General features: G+C 36.7%; 1 non-coding gene across 1 annotated transcript; it reads left to right on the forward strand.

Moving 5' to 3' along the window:
- Nucleotides 1-12,154: 12,154 nt before the first annotated feature.
- On the forward strand, nucleotides 12,155-12,291 carry LOC120363487 (small nucleolar RNA SNORA46). Its single transcript, XR_005579032.1, has one exon. It is a non-coding gene; the product is annotated as a small nucleolar RNA SNORA46 (small nucleolar RNA).
- Nucleotides 12,292-20,139: the final 7,848 nt, after the last annotated feature.

The raw sequence follows: 20,139 nt of genomic DNA on the forward strand, positions 1-20,139 counted from the left end.
TCCAGGCAGAGGTGTGCTGCAGGGGCAAAACCCTCATTGAGAACCTCTACTAGGGCACTGCAGAAGGGAAATGTGTGATGCTAGCTGCTACACAGAGTCCCCACTGGAGCACTGCCTAGTGGAGCTATGAGAAAAGGGCCACCATTCTCCAGACCCCAGAATGGTAGATCTACTGACAGCTTGCACTGTGCACCTGGAAAAGCTGCAGACATTAAATGCCAGCCCACAAGATTAGCCAGGAGGAGGGCTGTACCCTGCAAACTCACAGGGTTGGAGCTGCCCGAGACCATGGGAACCCACCTCGTGCATCAGTGTGACCTGGATGTGAGACACAAAGTCAAAGAAGATCATTTTGGAGCTTGAAGATTTGACTGTCCTGCTAGATTTCAGACTTGCATAGGGCCTGTAGTCCCTCTGTTTTGGTCAATTTTTCCCATTTGGAATGTGTATATTTACCCAATGCTTATACCCCCATTGTATCTATGAAGTAGCTAACTTGCTTTTGATTTTACAGGCTCATAGGTGGAGGGACTACCTTTGTCTCAGATGAGACTTTGGTCTTGGACTTTTGGGTTAATGTTGCAATGAGTTAAAGCTTTGGGGCCTGTTGGAAGGCATGATTGACTTTGAAATGTGAGGACATGAGATTTGGGAGGGCCAGGAGCAGAAAGATACGGTTTATCTGTGTCCTCACCCAAATCTCACCTTGAATTGTAATAATCCCCACATATCATGGGAGGGACCCAGTGTGATGTAATTAAATCATGGGGCAGGTTTTTCTCATGCTGTTCTAATGATGGTGAGTAAGTCTCATGAGATCTGATGGTTGTATAATGGAGAGTTCCCCTGCACATACCTTCTTGCCTGCTGCCACGTAAGACGTCCCTTTGTTCTACCTTTGTCTTCTGCCATGATTGTGAGACCTCCCCAGCCCTGCTGGACTGTGAGTCCATTAAACTTCTTTTTAATTATATTTCCCAGTCTTGAGTATGTCTGTGTTTGCAGCATAGAACAGACTAATAAGTTATTCTCCAAATTAAGCTTTTCTTTTCTGTTATAAGGGTAACATGATAAAAATCACAGAATAGCCACAGAAAGGAAGTTTTTTGGAAAATAAGAAATATACACCAAATTCTATTTGCTGATTAAATATTTTGCTAGTCTTTATAAATACCTAAAGATATTTATCTTATCCAGTAACTACTCCTTTTAACTAAAAGCTTTTGGAATATGGAGTTTAATTGCCATTTACACTAAATAGTAAAAACAAGATTGTGCAATTCACATAGGTTTAACTTCTAATATGAAATTATCACTCCGAAGTTTTAAGTGAAATTGAGAATGGAAGCAGCTTCCCCAAGCAGCATAAAAGAAGTGCATGGAGAGGAGAGAGAATGGTAGGCTGTGGACAGAGGGATTCCTTTGCTAGGGTGTATCATGGAATCAGGAAGGAGAGGGGTGCAAAATTGAGGGATGTAATCTGACTCCCTGGTAGCAGACACTTGTTTGGCAAAGTCCGGATTTTATCAAAACTAGAATTGGTAAAGTCTTCTCCATTTATTTCCACCTATATCCAATCAGGTAACTAATAATCAAGTTACTAATTATTAGTGATTCTACTTTTAAAATTTCTATTGGATATATTGGATAAATATATAAATGTATTAATTAATACATGGATAAATGAATGAACAAATGGATGAATGAATAAATAAGGGACAACAGTGAAAGGTCCTTTGACTTATTATTTCTCAGATGATAGTGAGATGCTGCGTACTGATTTCTGGGCAATCCGTCCAATCACAACAGAGCACCAGGCAGTGGATGGGGAATAGCAATTGAGATAAAGTGCTCGGGAAAGAAAGATGATTTGAGTCAGACTTGGTATTTTAAATAAGTCAGATATCCAGGAAAGTTAGAACAGAAGGGAATGTTAAAAATCCCGCACTGATTAATAGGGCTTAATCCAGGCACACTAAACATTATGTCTTCTTGGTGAAATAACTTCATTTTAAGCACTACTCAGTGGTGGACTGAGCCTCCTGGTCTGCTTCCTAGCCTACCATGATCTTCTGGGTCAGCCTGTATGTAACCACTAGGGGATAGAGTGGCAGGCAGGTGGATGGAGGAGGAAAAAAGACAGGGAACATGTGGCAGAAACCAACCAAAGTAATCTAATTTCAGCCACTCTTCAAACTTTTATAGTCTTTTGGTTTATGTTCACCACTATGTCTTTTGTAATCCTTGTATATAGTTTGTTAAGGCACTATGGGACTTATGTTGATTTAGAAAAGTCTTTTTTCTTCTTCTTTTCCTTTCTTTTTTGAAACACAACTAATTTGTTGCTTATTTGATCACACCAAAACTGCCAAGTGTCTGCATGTGGAGATGTGTGATGAGTAAGGTTATAGGCAACAATTGGGCAGTGTCATTCATTGCAAATTCATGGGTACATGATAGAAATTTTCCTAGAATTTAACTTAATTGATTTAGGCCTAACTTAATTGATTTAAGCTTCACATATTTACCAAGTCACATTATCTTGATTTATTATTTTTTTTCCATGAATGGGCTAGACCAGGTTTATTTGAGAGGCAGTGTATATGCAGGAGGTAGTAGCAAAGTAAGTATTTAATGTGAATTATCACAACTCTGTGTCTATTATATGCCATTAACTTGAAGAGAAAAGGAAACTATCTTCCCAAGCATCCTTTTCCTCAAAAAAGTAACATTGAGGAGCAATGTTACTAAATTCAAAGTGATTTTCCCATATTTCATCATCTTCAGTTAATACACAATAATGGAATATTTGATAATCCTAATAACTTGCACATTAAAACTTTGTGTTTATTGCTACTATAAATATCCCAATGACAATTATTTTTAAATTCTAGTTTTCTTTTTTTTTTTTGTTCCTGTAATAGATAATAGGTCAATTATTTGCGTTAACTAATTCATTGGCTTGATTACCTTGTTAAAGTAATCAAAAAATTCAGTTTAATCGAAGAAACTTAATCCCTTATATTTAGTGTTACATGGTAATTACCTTTCCCTTTCAGGTCATCAACATTTTTTTTTTCCAGAATTGACTAGAATAAAAGTATTTTAAATACTGTGCTTTTGAATATTCTTTTTAGCCTCTTTTATGAAATGCAAAGTTAATGGAATTTTTATAGAAGTTCTTTGACCAACTTGTGCTGGAAGCAAAGATGCCAAAAAGTTATCTTTTTTAAAAAAGCCCTTGAAATACCTTCTACTTAGATATATATACCTGAAAATAAGAAGAAATGGAGAATCTTCTGAAACTTTTGTAATGTTTTCATATGAATTTGAAACTCAGATGTAGTCCAAAATGTGCAGGTCCTTTTCAAATTTAAGCCCTATTTAAAGTTTTTTTTTTGTATTAGCTTTTATGGTATTAATTAAGAAATCTGTTCAATGTCTGGGCAAGGCTTAAATATCTTTCATATTTCTATCAGCTGGAAATGACAGAAAGAAACACATTCCATACGAAACACATTTTTTTCTGAAAGACAAGTATGCAGAAATAGTTTCTCTCACAGTATCTCTTTTATAGCGAGAATATCAAGAAAAGTAAGGCAAGTTGTTTTTTTTTTTTTTTTTTTTTTTTTTTTTTTTTTTTTTTTTTTGCTAGGGGGAGAGGTGGAGAGATACCTAGATGACAGGCATGAAAATATTCCTTCTGGTTTATTTCACAGTTCTGTTCTTTGCTAAAGCAGTATTTACCTTGATTTGGGGTTTCTCATGTTGTCTTTCTCTTCCTGCCTTGGCTTTAGCTTTTAAACTAAAAATAAAGATAAATGAAGGCAGACAAGAATTTTTACTAGCAAGTGTTGCATGAGAAATAACTAGTCTTATAAAGTTTTATCTTTTCTGACTTCTTACAATTTGAAATGTAGCAAAAATATAAGGCAGGGCTTCCTATCATATCCCTGAAGCTAATTACAGTACTTTTCTACTTACCTTCTTTAATAGAACTTATGTATTTTTAAATTTTAGTAATCTAAGATTTAAAAAATCTTAAACTGCTATTGTCTGCTAGGATTCCCTTTACAAGTTTTACAAAGAGACAGAGACTGCACACAGGATACTTGGTACAACTACTAATACCACCAAATTAGATAATATGTAACAGAATGTCCAACTTTTGAACAAACACCATTTCAACAAATACCAGATTTGAAAGTAACCTCACTGAAATCTGAAGTAAAATATTTCAAATCAGACAGAAGATTATATGTATACATAGTCTTGAGTTAAAAAAAATCTGTAACATTTTAGTTTCAAATGCACTTTATAAGCTAAGATTTAAACATATTTTGGGCAGTTAACATCAAATTTTGGAATGATAGTATGGTAGGTTTCAATTTTTCCAAGTCAACATGTACATTGCATATATGAGTTGAACTACCATAAATATGTTCTGTTTCCTTGAAATGCATTAGGTTTAAATAAAATAATAATCTATTCCTCACAGTGGGAGAAAAAATTTATAATCAATTTATGTGGGTAATATGAAGACAATCATATTAGAAATCTTTTTTTACTATGCCAAGCTAATGTTTAGTAACTTTCTGAAAAATCTGCGAAGTGTCTACTTTCCACAAATTTAGGTAAATATAATAATTTTGAAATCAATCAAAAAGTCTTGTATACTTTTGATACTCTCTCCCTTGTATGCTAGGGAGAAATTGAATGGTCTATGAGACTTGTTAAGTCTTTTAAAATTTGCAATTTCTTGCTTAAAACACAATGTGCCTCTTGAGGCCATTCCTTCCAACTGAGTCACTGACTTAGGACAGAGCATGGTGCTTAAATGTCAATGGAAACAAGCCCTCTGACTGTGATCCTTATTGCTATGATACAATCTCATGTTCTGAATACTCTCCCATTCTTATAAAAAGCAACTCACACTTATTTATGATGTAGAAGAGAAAACATAATTTGTTTTCTTTCCTTTTTAGGTTCTTTGTTGAGATAGTTTCTTGAAAACAAACATCAGATTAACAAAAAAGACAATGGACGTTTATTAATGTATGCTATACCCATGATGCAGGAGAGACCTCAGTTCAAAAGTATTTCTCTCAAGGCAGTGGCTTAGGGGACTTGCTTAAATAGTATTTCAACGAAGAGCCTCAATCCAATACAGTAGAAAGACAAAGGAGAGAGAAGTTTCAGTCTTTCAAAAGGTAGGAAAATGTAGGATGATGTATCTGCAAATTTTTCTAGTGCCTGTTGGTAACTTCTCTGGGCTGATAAGCAAGTTCTGTCTCAAGAAAGGATTGACAGCCTGCCATCACGCAAGAAGAGGCTGAGACAGAGTGTTCTCCCACGTTTTCAGTGTTTGTGATTCAACAATACTCACTATTTTGGAGAGAAATATTTTGGTTTCCTTCTGTCAAACTCTGAGAATTCCTAATGTACAAATACTGCTTCTAATTCACTTTTTTATCTTCCCAAGAACCTCCATTATAGCAGGGGGCTAATTTAGTGTTTGTTGAATTGAATTTATTCAAGGTATGCTTTCCTCTCTTCTTACAATCTCACTTTGTGACTTTTACTGTTTTCTTTGTTGTGTTTCTGCATTAGACCACCACTTACTTGATTTTTGCAGTACTTAATGGGAGTAGAACAGTACTACAATTGCCTCTTCAGCTCTGAACCTGAATCACATAAACAGTAAAATTTTAGAAAGCTCCAGGAAAGGGTAGGAAGTAGAAGGAATGTGCTGTCAGGGATTTTTCTTTCTACTGGGGGATTGGTACAGTAGAAAAGAGCTCAGGTGGAAAAGTAAGAAGGGCTGGTTTTCAAACTTCTGCTGTTTCCTAGGAAGGGTTTGTCATCTTAAATAGGAAGAACAAGACTTACCCTTAGGAATGTTGGGGAGATAAAACAAAATGTTAAACATAAACCATCCAGGAGAATGCCAAACGTACGAATGGTAGCTATTAAAATTTGAAACAGAGAGATTATGGTATTACAAAATAAGAGATTTCTTTTTAGGTCACATTGCTTGCTTAGAAATGACTCAACCTGTCAAAAGAGGTTTAAAGTGTCCCCTTTCACTTCAGTGACATGAGAAGAAAGCTGATCACTTCCAGAGAACTCAACTACCATGGAGAAGACAGCTGAGTGTTCCGCCATTACACAGAGCAACTCCCTGCCACTCTTAGGGTTGGTAAGCTATGCCAGAGCCTACATTGCTGATTAACATGGTGTCAGAAGCAAGTAGTATCCCTTAGAAATCAATCAGTAAAGATAAAATCTGGAGAAATTCCTTTGATAAAAGACAAAGAGGTACACGTTGGCTTGTGAAATAGAATTCAACTGTAAAAATAGCATACAAAAAAAGATACAGATTAACAAAAATTATTAAAAGGCAGATAAAAATTCACAAGTCAAGTACAAATGAAGGAACTCTCAAAATACAATTAACTATGACAGACATCTCCCTTCCAGGAGGTGAAACTTAATCATTCCTACCTCAAAGTTTAAAATATGGATTGTTCTTAATTATTTGCTTCTGAAGAATAAATATGAAGAAAGAGAAAAGGAGGGGAGAGAGGAAGGGGAAGAAACTTTACAGTGGAGAAAACTGTCCAAACTACCTTGCCCAGGTATGAAAGATAACATCATGAGTAATAAGTCATGTCTCCAGTCTAACCATGAGAAGAACATCAGACAAACTCAAACTGAAGAACACTCTACTAAATAACTTATCACTGTTCCTTAAAACATTCAAGATCTCTCTCTCTCTCTCTCACTCACCACACACACACACACACACACACACACACACACACACATTCACACACAGAAAAGATTAAAAAACTGTCATAGATCAGAAGAGATTAAAGAGACACAACAAGTACACGTAAAGAGGTATTACTAGATGGGATTCTAGAATAGAGAAAGGAAAAAAAAAAAAGGAAACTTTGAAAAATCTGAATAAAGTCTGAGGTTTAATTAGTAGTAATGTACCAATATTGTTTTCTTAGTGTGATAAATGTGTCATGCTAATATAAGATGCAGTAATAGGGAAAATTGGGGAAAAGGTATTATCTTAGTAACTTTTCTAAAAATCTAAAACGCTTCTAAATAAAAAGATGATTTTGACCCATCATGGAAAGCAACATGGTGATTCTTCAAAGATCTAAAAACAGAACCACCATTGAACACAGCAATCCCATTACTGAGTATATACTCAAAGAAATATAAATCATTCTATTATACCATAGACACATGCATGTATATGTTCATTACCACACTATTTACAATAGCAAAGACATGGAATCAACCTAAATGTCCATCAGTGGCAGACTGGATAAAGGAAAATGTGGTACATATGCATGTACACCATTGAATACTATGAAGAAATAAAAACGAATGAGATCATGTCCTTCGCAGGGACATAAATGAAGCTGGAGTCCATTATCTTTGATAAACTAATGCAGAAACACAAAACCAAATACTGCATATTCTCACTTATAAGTGGAAGCTAAATGGTGAGAGGGAAACAGCAGACACTGGGGCCCACCAGAGGGTAAAGGGTGGGAGGAGGGAGAGGATCAGGAAAAATAACTAATGAGTACTTGGCTTAATGCCTGGATGATGAAATAATCTACATAACAACCTTCCATGACATAGGTTACCTATATAACAAACCTGCATATGTACCCGTAAACTTAAAATAAAAGTTGAATTTTTTAAAACAGATAATTTTGAAAAGATAAAAGAACTTATTAATCAAGAATATTTTCATATATTAAATAATATACAATTCACAATAACATTATGAGTCATGACAAACATGGGCATATAGGATCATATTATAAAAAGCCAAAGCTTACAAATACAGGTAAGTAGGGAAAAACACAACTGTAAAGGAAAACTTTCACACTCTTTAGAGTTTTGTGGGAGTAGGAGCGGGGAATAAGAGGTGCGAAATATCAAATTTTTATGTTTAAAAAAATCAATCATCCGGCTTCAGTGTGGAGAATGACAAATCCGTTAGGAAGCTACTGCAGTAATCCAGGAAGAGAGTTGTAGTTTGAATAAAACGTGTAGAGAAAATTGAATGGAAGCAAGAAAAACATGAACTGTGAAATTGACAAGATTTTTCAATAGATTGGAAAACTGAGATCCCGTTTGGTTTTAGTCTTGTTGATCATGAAGGGGACTCTGCTATTGCTATGTAACAAATGACTCTAAAATGTGAGTGATATAAAACTACCTCTTATTTTGTTCATAGATTTTGTGTGTCAATAATTCAGACAAGACATAGCAGGAAACGGGTTTTTATTACTCTGCAATGTCTGGGTCCCCTCTGCTTGGAAGACTCTACAGCTGAGGGTGACCTAGCAGTTGAAGGCCAGAATCTACTAGAAGTGTCTTCATTCACTGTATCAGATGGTTTTGCTGTCAGCAGAGACCTCAGTTGAGACTTTCTGTGAGAGCAATTACAGGCTGAGTCTCTCTAATTTGAAAATCTGAAAGGCTCCAAAATTAAAAACGTTTTGAGTGGCAACATGATGCTCAAAGGATCAATAGAGCATTTCAGATTTTGGTTTCTCAGATTAGGAATGCTCAAACAGTAAGTATAATACAAATATTCCAAAATATTTAAAAAATATATATGAAATTCAAAACGCTTCTGGTCCCAAACATTTCAGATAAGAGATACTCAACCTGTATCTTTTGGGCTTATCAAATGGTTAAGCTTCTTCACAGTATTCCTCAGAGTAGTCAGTCTTCTCACATTATACAGAGCTCAAAGAGAGAATCATTGTTTTAAGGACACAAGAGAGAAATGTCACCATTTTCCATGATTTAGACTTGACAGATATACGAGATCATCTCTGCAACCTTCATAGGTTACAAGCAAATCACAAGTCTATCCAAATTCAAGGGGAAGAGACATAAATCTACCACATTCTGAAAAGAATGTAAAATAATGGGTTACCATAAATTATTTATATGTTTCTCCCATAGAAAACACATTCATCCAACAAATGACTAATATCCAGAACCTATAAAGAACTCTAATCAGCAAGAAAAAATAATAATAATTCTATCAAAAAGTAGGCCATGAATAGAAACAATTCTCAAAAGAAGATACACAAATATACAGACGGCTAACGGACTTATAAAAAAACGCTCAACATCACTAATTATCAGGGAAATGCAAATAAAAACCACCATGCAGTACCACCTTACTCCTGCAAGAATGTCTACAATTTTAAAAATCAAAAAGTATCAGATTTTGCCATGGATGTGGTGAAAAAGGAACACTTTTACACTGCTGGTGGGAATGCAAACTAGCATAACCACTATGGAAAACAGTGTGGAGATTCCTTAAAGAACTAAAAGTATAACTACCATTTGATCCAGCAATCCCAGTACTGGATATATACCCAAAGGAAAAGAAGTCATTGTATGAAAAAGACACTTACACATGCATGTTTATAGCAGCACAATTCCCAGTTGCAAAAATATGAAACCATCCTAAATGCCGATCAATCAATGGGGCAAATGGAGCAGATAAAGTGTAGTGTATATATACCATGGAATACTACTCAATGAGAACAAGGAATAAAATAATGGTATTCGCAGCAACCTTGATGGAATTAAAGACCATGATTCTAAGTTAAGTAACTCAGAAATGGAAATCCAAACATCCAGCATCATATATTCTTGCTTATAAATGGGATCTAAATTATGAGGATGCAAAGGCATAAGAATGACATAATGGACTCTGAGTACTTGGGAAGAAGGGTGGGAAGGCATGAGGTATAAAAGACTACCTATTGGATGCAGTGTACACTGCTTGGTAATGGGTGCACCAAAATCTCAGAAATCACACCTAAAGAACTTATCCATGTAACCAAACACCACTGTTACCCAAAAACTATTGAAATCACAATAATAATAAAAACAAAATACATTCAACCTCTGCCAGGACCCCTGAAAAGCCTTTTCTCATTGAGCATCAGGCTTTGGCTGAAGGTGTAAGTCCTCTAAACCAGGTCTATATGCAGATGAGGGTCCCCTAGTGTAGTTCCTTTGGTATAGGTTCTCCAGTACAGTTCCTCTCAATTGAAGATGTATGAAGTAAAGATGCAAGGTTTTAACCCTCTGTATTAGGCAGGTCTTTGCAGAGAAAAGAACCAATAGGGTGTGTGTGTGTGTATGTGTGTGCGTGTGTGTGTGCGTGTGTGTGTGTGTGTGTGTGTACAGAGAGAGAGAAATTATAAGAAATTGGCTCATGAGATTGGTACCAAGATCTGCAGACAGCAAACTGAAGACTCAGGGGAGCTAACAATTAGAGTAGTTCTAGTCTGAATCCAAAGGCCTGAGAACCCGGGGAACCACTGGTACAGTTCAGTTTGAAGGCCAGCAGGCTTTAGACCTAGGAAGAGCTGATATTTTAGTTCAAGTCTAAAGGCATAAAAACGAACCAACCAACTAACTAACTAACTAACTAACTAACTAACTAACTAACTAACAAAAAAGATGTCCCAACTCAAGGATATTCAGGCAAAAGGAATTCCCTCTTATTCTGGGAATAGTCAGCTTATTGTTCTATTCACGCCTTCAACTGACTGGGTGAGGCCCACCTACATTCAGGACGGCAGGCTTCTTTACTTAGTCTATGAATTTAAATGTTACACTTATCAAATGACACCCTCACAGAAACACTCAGAAAATTCTTTGACCAAATATCTGGAAAGCACACAGCCCAGTCAAACTCACATAAAATTAACCATCACATCCCTAGCACACCCAACATACAATGATAAGGTAAGTAAAGGATACCTGCAATAGACATTTCCATTCAAAAGAGGTGAAAATGGTCATTGGTCCATAGCAATTCTGAAATATATCTAGAGATATGTTTCTATTCCTTTGATGAAAGCTCAATCCTATTACCTAGGAATACTTCTCCATGACTCTTGACTACATTCTGGACTTTTGGCTTACCCCTCTGAGTGATACTTTTCTTAAAAAAGATTTCATGTTCACAGTTATCTTTGCTAACTTCCTTTTGCCTGTAGTAGTTCAGGAGTTTCAAAGGCCTCTCTTAATTTTTTACTATCTTTGTTTCTTATAGTTCAAGCTGATACAATTTCTTATAAAACCTCATGGGCTTAATTTTTTATCAATTTAATCAGAGTACTTTCTATTCTGTTAGATAAAAGCCTTCAACATATATCTTGAAGTCAGTCCCTCTCTATCTTAGGCTCTGGGCTAGAGATGTAAGTTTGTGTATCTTCAGTGTAATAGAAGCCGTATATGGATGAAGCTGCTGGAAGTGACAGAATAATAGAGTGCTTATAACTAAACCTAGGTCTCAACTCCTTCGAAAAAACAATAAAATGAAAAATTTAAGACAATCTGGGTCATTTTCATTTACAGTAAATATGATAGGTCAAGATTTATGTTTTATCCTTAAAACATAAAATGTCCTTATAAATAAAATCAAAATTGTTGACATTTGTAAGGGAAAATTACCATAAGAACGCTATATACTGAATGTCAAAATTCATATGTTGGAATCCTAACTCCCAATGTGACAGTATTAGGAGGTTAGACTCTTGGGAGGTGAGTAAGTCATGAGAGTGCAGCCCTCATGAGTGGGATTAGCGAGATAAAAGGGACCTCAGAGAGCTCTCTCGCTGTCTTTCTGTCATGTAAAGAGATGATAAGAAGTTGGCAGTCTCTGATATGGTTTGGTTCTTTGTCCCCACACAAATCTTATGTTGAATTGTGATTCCCAATGTTGGTGGAGGGATGTGGTGGGAAGTGACTGGATCATGGGGGCAGATTCCCCCTTGCTGTTCTTGGATAGTGAGTGAGTTCTCATGAAATCTGATGGTTTAAGAGTGTATGGCACTTCCCTCTTGTCTCTCTCTGCCTTTCTTGGCCATGTGAATACACGTACCCTTCACCTTCCCCCACAATTGCAAGTTTCCTGAGGCCCTCCCTGTATGCTTCCCATACAGATTGCAAAACATAAACAGTGAGATTGTGCCCTTTGTCTAGAGATCTGTGGAGCTTTGAACTTCAGAGAGATGATTTAGGATATTTATTGGAAGAAATGCTTAGGTAGCAAAGTATTCAAGATGTGATCTACAGCACTACATTTAAACCTATGCATGGGAAGTTTCCCCATTCTTTGTTATGCTGCAGTGTAAAACAATTCTTGGCTTTCTCTGTTGCACAACTGACTTGTGCCATTCTGCTGTTGCTGTATGGAGTTAAGGAATATGACTGTATTTGATTTTTGGGAAAAGAAAGATAAAAAATTTAAAAATAAAAAATATGTGCTCTGGCTGCTTCTAACAGCATATGCCCATATGCATGAACAAAACGATTATCTGAAACTGGAATTTATATTTAAAAGGGAAAGAGAGCATAAAAGTTTGGAAAATTTGCTGCATGACCATGTGGTAAAAAAGAAAAACCCATTTTCTGGAAAGCTGGCTGCAGAAATTTGCATAAGTGAGTGTGATATGGTTTGACTCCTCCCCTAAATCTCATGTTGAATCAGAATTCCCAATGTTGGGGGAGTTACCTGGTGGGAGGTGACTGGATCATAGGGGCAGATTTTCCCCTTCTGTTCTCATGATGGTGAGTTCTCACGAGACCTGATGGTTTAAAAGTGCATGGCACTTCCCACTTTACTGTCTTTATCCTGTCCCACCACAGGAACTTGTGCCTGCTTCCCTTTTGCCTTCTGCCATGATTTTACGTTTCCTGAGGCCTCCCCAGCCATGCTTCATGTACAGCCCACAAAACTGTAAGAGGTTAATTACTGGGTATTTTATGAAGAGGTTAACTAAACCTCTTCATAAATTACCCAGTCTCGGGTAGTTCTTTGTAGCAGTGTGAGAACAAACTAACACAGTCAGCAACTGTGAAGAGGCCCCTCACCAGAACCCAACCATGCTAGCAGCCTGATCTTGGAATTTCAGCCTCTAGAACTGTGAGAAATAAATTTCTGTTGCTTATAAGCCACCCAGTCTATGGTAGTTTGTTACGGCAATCAAAGGAACTGTGTTACAGCTCACAGGAATGTGTTTGTGTGTGTTTATGTATACATATATGTATATAGAGAGAAATCCCAGAATATATAAAGAGAGAGAAATCCAAGAAAAAAAATATATAATGTTTCATAACAAGCTATAATGATCTCCAAATAATAAAAAACAAATCACCTTTTTTAGCAATCAAAGTTGAAAAGATTCTTTTGAAGATTTGAACTCAAAATCAGAAAGAGTGAGGTGAAATTGATATTCACATATACTACCAGAGCTGCATTTAATATTGAAGGGCAATGCTTGGCAGTATATACAGTAACTATTTGTAAAGTTTATTTATTTAATCATTTCATTCCTAGAAAATACATTTGGAGAAGTAGTTAAATATTTATGTACAAGATATTCATTGAAGCACCACTCTTTTGGTACAAAAATGCTAACGGTAGCATCATTTTTTATTTTTATTTTTATTTTTTTGAGATAGAGCCTCGCTCTGTCGCCAGGAGCTAGGCTGGAGTGCAGTGGCTTGATCTTGGCTCACTGCAAACTCTGCTTCCCGGGTTCAAGCAATTCTCCTGCCTCACCCTCCCGAGTAGCTTGGACTACAGGCGCGTGTCACCACATCCAACTAATTTTTTGTATTTTTAGTAGAGATGGGGTTTCATCATGTTGGCCAGGATGGTCCCGATCTCTTGACCTCGTGATCTGCCTGCCTCTGCCTCCCAAAGTGCTGAGATTATAGGCGTGAGCCACCACGCCTGGCCACGTATCATTTTTACTAAAGAAAAAATTACAAACAGTTGACATTTTCACCAATAGAGGAATGGTTAAATTATGAGATATACACAGGATTAAATTTTAAAAGTTAATAATAATTATGCTTTAATGAAATAGATACAAGATCACATTAATAAAAACTACATAAAAGATTATTCGAATTTAATTTAAAATATGTATGAACTATAATTCAGGAGGAAATACATCAAAATGTTAACATTTTTATCTCTGTGTGATACAATTATGGATGATTTTTATGTCCTTTTTTTCATTTAGTTTTTTCCTCACAGTAAGAATATTACTTAAATAAACAGAAACCAAGCAAAAATAAATAAATAAAAATTAGCTTAAAAGATGTGGCACTAAAAGGCTTTTCTTTGAACAGTTGCACAACCAAAGACAGTACTTAGTAGTAAAGCCTCTAAGGGAAAAGTGGACATCTCGGCACAGACAGCAGGATAAAAATGTTATATGGGTAGCACAAAAAATATGCAGACTGAAATCAAAACAGAGACAATTCCCTTAGGTAGGTGGGTTTTTAAAAATTGGGCACAGAAACGTTTATCCATACCAGATCTTGCCCAGAAGCATTGAAAGAAAAACAATGAAAAACAATGACGGGGTTTGGGGAAGAGAAGGATGAGAAACCGATGCTCTGCTGCCTGCCACCCTTTATGCACACCTGCCTCTCTCCCCTGTCAGCGCTCCCAGCAGCAGGCGCTGCAGATACATTAGGTCCAAGCAACACAATCTGAAAAATCAACAAAATCATCTTAGGTTAGATCTACTATCAGTCACTCCCAGTAAAGATGAGCTGGAAATTACCAGAATCCACAGTATAATCTTTGTGGTTTATTACATATGAAAATTTAAGGAAACATGCTACTCTCATGACACTAAAGCTTGGTTTATTAATTCTGCACAAATTTATTTCTCATGTCTGTTAACACCTTATTTAAAAACTATTATTCAGGGCTGGGCCTGGTGGTGTACACCTGTAATCCCAGCACTTTGGGAGGCCAAGGTGGGTGAATCATGAAGTCAAGAGACCACGACCATCCTGACCAACATGGTGAAACCCTGTCTCTACTAAAAATTAAAAAACCCAAAACAATAAGCTGAGTGTGGTGTCACACACCAGTATGCCCAGCTACTCAGGAGTATACATATATATACACACACACATATATATATATATGTGTGTGTGTGTGTGTGTGTGTGTGTGTGTGTGTATACACACATATATATGTGTACATATGTATATAATAATTATATATATATATTATTCAGTCAGGCATCATGGGGAGGCTCACGCCTATATTCTCAACACTTTAGGAGTTCAAGGCAGAAAGATGGTTTGAGTCCAGGGGTTTAAAAACAGCCTGGGCAACACAGGGAGACCCAATCTCTACAAAAAATTAAAAAATTAGTCGGACATGGTGGTGCTCACCTGTGGTCCCTGCTACTCAGGAGACTGAGGTGGGAGGGAGGATTGCTGGAATCCAAGAATTTGAGGCTGCAGTGGGCTATAATCATACCACTGAATGCCAGCCTGGGCAACAGTGAGATCCTGTCTCAAAAAAAGATTTTTAAAATACATATGTGTATTATTCTAGGTATTAGCATTTATAGGTACTTGGCCTAGAAGGATGCTTCTTGATCATTAGAGTTATCCAGAGTAAGAGAAACAGAAAGAATACATGTGAGTGAATCTTACAAAAGGTGTGGCACTGAGGTGTTAAGTCAGTTTCGGCTCGAGCACACTTGGGTGTACTTGACATGAAAGGGAAAAGAGTCCTTCCTGTTTCTGGCCACCGTGAGCCTCGACAAGGTTGTATAATGATGGCCGCAATAAGAGCAGCATCATGAACCCAGTCACACTGTATCAAAGCTGAGCTGAATCCAGCAACTGCAGCTGCAGCGAGCAGAGGCTTGGAGAGAACTGAAGCACTTGGATAGATCTTACTGAATCTATTAAAACTTTCCAGAGATTTCAACAGCTGGCCTTTCCTCATTATGGTGCCAATGGTTGCAGTAGAAATAAATGTGGACATCTCTTCCAATTATATGGGAAAAAAATAGCACTGAAGCATATTCCAGAACTACGTCGCCTAATATGTAACCATTAGGCATACCTTGCAATTAAGCTCTTACATTTTGACTAGTTTGAATTGAAGTGTAAAGCACACAACAGATTGCAAAGACGGTATAGGAAAAAAATGTAAAGTATCTCAATAATGTTCATATTGATTACATGTTGAAGTGATTTTTCGATATTTTAAGCTAAATAAAATATATTGGAACAATACAGTTAGAATGGCTAAAGGTGAGACCAAGAAACCAAAGGGCAAGATGTCTGCCTATGCCCTCTTTGAGCAGATGTGCAGAGAAGAACATAAAAAGAAAAATATCGAGTTCCCTATCAATTTTACAGAATTTTCCAAGAATTGCTCCAAGAGATGAATGACAATGTTTGGGAAAGAGAAGTCTAAATCTGATGAAATGGCAAAAGTAGATAAAGTACTCTGTGATTGGGAATCGAAGATTATGAACTAGCTAAGGGAGGCCAGAAGAACCCTAATGCCCCCAAAAGGCCTCCATCTGAATTCTTCTGTTCTGTGGAAAATTCTGCCACAAGATCAAATCCACAAACCCTGGCATGTCTATGAGGTGTCAGAAAAGCTGGGTGAGATGTGGAATAACTGAAGTGACAGTGAAAAGCAGCCTTACATCACTAAGACGGTGCAGCTAAAGAAGTATGAGAAGGATGTTGCTGACTGTAAGTCTAAAGGAAAGTGTGACAGCCCAAAGAGTTCCACTGAAGGTGCCTGGAAAAAGGTGGAAGAGGACAACAAAGAAGACGAGGAGGAAGGAAAAAAGGAGGAGGAAGAGGAGAAGTACAAGTTTAAAAACTGTTTATCTGCTTCCTTGTGAATACCTTAGAGCAGCAGTCCCCAAACTTTTTGGCACTAGGGACCAGTTTTGTGGAGGACAATTTCTCCATGGATGGTAGAGGGATGGGTTTTTGGGGTGATTCACGCACATTACATTTATTGTGCACTTTATTTCTATTATTATTCCATTGTAATATATAATGAAATGATTATACAACTCACCATAATGTAGAATCAGTGGGAACCTGGAGCTTGTTTTCCTCCAACTAGATGGTTCCTCTGAGGGTGATGAGAGACAGTGACATCATCAGGCATTTGTTAGATTCTCATAAGGAGCTGGTAACCTATATCCCTCACATGCACAGTTCACAATAGGGTTTGTGCTCCTATGAGAATCTAATGTTGCTGCTGATCTGACAGGAGGTGGAGCTCAGATGGTAATTTGAACCATGGGGAGCAGTTGTAAATGCAGAGGAAGCTTTGCTCACTTGCTGCTCACCTCCTGCTCTGCAGCCTGGTTCCTAATAGGCCATTGACTGGTATCTATCCACGGCCCAAGGGTTGGGGACCTCTGCCTTAAAGTGGGGGAGAGCTGTAATTGACACATCTTTTATTTGAGAAGTATCTGTTGCCCTCATTAGGTTTAATTACAAAATTTGATTATGATCATATTGTTGTTTTTTATAGTGCTCTAGAAACTATCGAAGGTTTACATGAAGTAGTCATGCATGTCCAGAGCACCCTGAAACTGTATCAAAGTTGTACATACTTTCAAATATTTTTAAAATGAAAAGATACTCTCATGCCCTCCTTACTCTGTGCACTTTGCTGTTAGTGTGATAAGGCATTTAAAGGTGCTACTGGCATTTTTTTTTTTTTTGGTAAGATAGTGTTAACTACATGATTACTGACTAGAAATCCTAAATTATCAACTGTATATATCTATAGTTTGTAAAAAGAACAAAATAACCAAGACAAACTCCTGATGCTCTTTGCTTGATGTTGAGGCTGTGATAGAAGATGCCTTTGAAAAGGGTCATAGCTCAGGGTATGCACTATGAGGCTGGGCCTGTTGACTGCAGTGGGCAACCATTTCGCTTCAGGTTTTCTTGTTTCTGTATCTAGTGACATAGTACTCTGCTACCATTCCTAGCTGTGAACAAAAGGTGGTCAGTTGGCTTGGGAAGTGTTTACTTTTCATTTTTGCATTTTTTTTTTCAGTTAAATGTGGTAGTTTTAAAACCATTTGTTTTTAAACAAACTAAAACTTTTCATTGTCAACAAAGCAAAGAACTACTGTATGGATGAAAGTTTTCTGTACTTAAACATGATTTCTAACATTCTGTTGCTTTTTTGTATGTTTAGGATGCTGAAATATTTTTGAAATTAAATAAACACCATTACATTTTAATAATACATTACTAAAATTATTTTCGAAGTTTCTCTTACCTTTTTTTTTTAATGTGGATACTAGAAAATTTTAAATTACACATGTGGCTTATATTTAAGGCTGGCATTAAGTTTCTACTGGACAGCACTGCTACAAAGCAAACAGAATTGGGACTGCTGTTGTTAGGCCCTCAGGTTTTATTTGGGATTTTTGTGGAGGGAGGATTCCTTGTTCTACGAATGGAGACAACACAGCCCCATCCTTTTGAGCTCTTGATATTTCAACTGGGGTTTGAGTTTCTTTGTAAAAGCAGGAAATACCAGTTACATTCCACAATAAATGATAGAAATGTGGACTAACCCAAAAATGAACCCAGAATGAGCCCTTTGTTGGCTTGTGCAATGGTTAGAAACTGCATTGAGTCTTTTGATCAAACCGATTCTGTTTTGTTGCCAATGTGAAAAGGAGAAAATTATCTAAACAGATTTCAAAAAAGGAATGTGGATATTGACCATCAAAATGAGCTTAGAAATATACCATATCATGAGAGCCAGTCTGAACTTCTATCCAGGATATGTCGTCTTTTATTTAGGTCTAAATTTCTATGATGAATATTTTTCTCTGAAATTGAAGATTAATCTTCTGATGCTTATGAATTCTAACATAGCATTAAATTATATATTTCTTCAAGAGTGTCTTCATTCATCATTTACATATATTTTGAGTCTGAGTAACATAACAGTAGATTCTAAGATGGACTTTACATTACACAGTCCCATACTTCAAGGGCCTTAGCATTTTCATTCGTTTATTCAACAGATATTTATTGAGCACTTACTATGTGCCAGGCACTCTGCCAGTCATTGGGGTGCAATAGGAATAAAAAATAGAACAAGATCACTGATCTCCTATAAATTATGGCCTATGGTGGGAGGTAGACATTTATCAAATAATCACACGTGAGAGGCCTCAGAAGCAGGCAGCAGGGAGAATTCAAGGCTCAAGTGGAAGGATGTTGTAGACAAGATGAAGTATGGCTCCTCCAAATATAACAGGAGAAGTGATTCTCTGAATCTGGTTGGCTGCAAAACAAGTCAATGTGCTTGGTATAAAGTATGGGAGAAGGGAGTAAAAATAGCTGGAATGCTTAGAATATTAATTTATAACTCATCATCCAGGCATGGCTAGTTACTCAAGGTTAAGATTTAATTTAAGATAATGTCCAGGATTTAGAAATAGACTCATCTGTTAGTGAATTGCAGGTTGGTGAGGGCAGGACACATCAATAATAGTAGAAGGAGATATTTGGCAATAGAGATAGGCTCGTCATCACCATCTAGGAAATCTATGCTGTACAAAGACTGAGCTTCTGTACTGGCAGAAACTCTTCAGCAGGTCTAATCAGCAAGGCAAGAGATCGTTGCAAAAACTCAAAACATAGGTCAAGATAGAATTCTAGTAATTGAGCATACAGAATGTGTGGATGTGGGGAGTTGGGGAAGAGAGAGAAACTGACACTAAAGATAAAAACTCAGGTTTAGGAGTATTGTTATCAGGAATATTCAGGAAAAACACCTTTATTTGGAGAATACTGTGGCAGCCCAGTGGCCAGGACTGGCCAAGACCTGAAATAGATTAGCACGTATAATCAGTGCTGCAATATATGACCAGGAGCAAGCTTACTCCCAAGTTCCCCAAGGATGTGGCACTTTAAATAGATTTTAAAGGAGAATCGTGATTTAGAAAGGTGGAGGTTGATAAGAATGGTCAATGCCATGTGTAATAAATGCATTGTCACTTAAATCTTATAATATTTGTAATACCTTACACATAAATATATTTGTCATATAAAACATACAATATTGGGTTTATACTTTGAATATATAAATCAAGACTGTAAAATATATACTTTGCATTTTCTAAACACATATTTTCTAAACCATATATGTGTGTGTGTGTGTATATATATATATACACATATGGTTTAGAAAATATGTGTGTGTGTGTATATATATAT

Source organism: Saimiri boliviensis, chromosome 4, assembly GCF_048565385.1.
Source record: "Saimiri boliviensis isolate mSaiBol1 chromosome 4, mSaiBol1.pri, whole genome shotgun sequence".
Classification (NCBI taxonomy): domain Eukaryota; kingdom Metazoa; phylum Chordata; class Mammalia; order Primates; family Cebidae; genus Saimiri; species Saimiri boliviensis.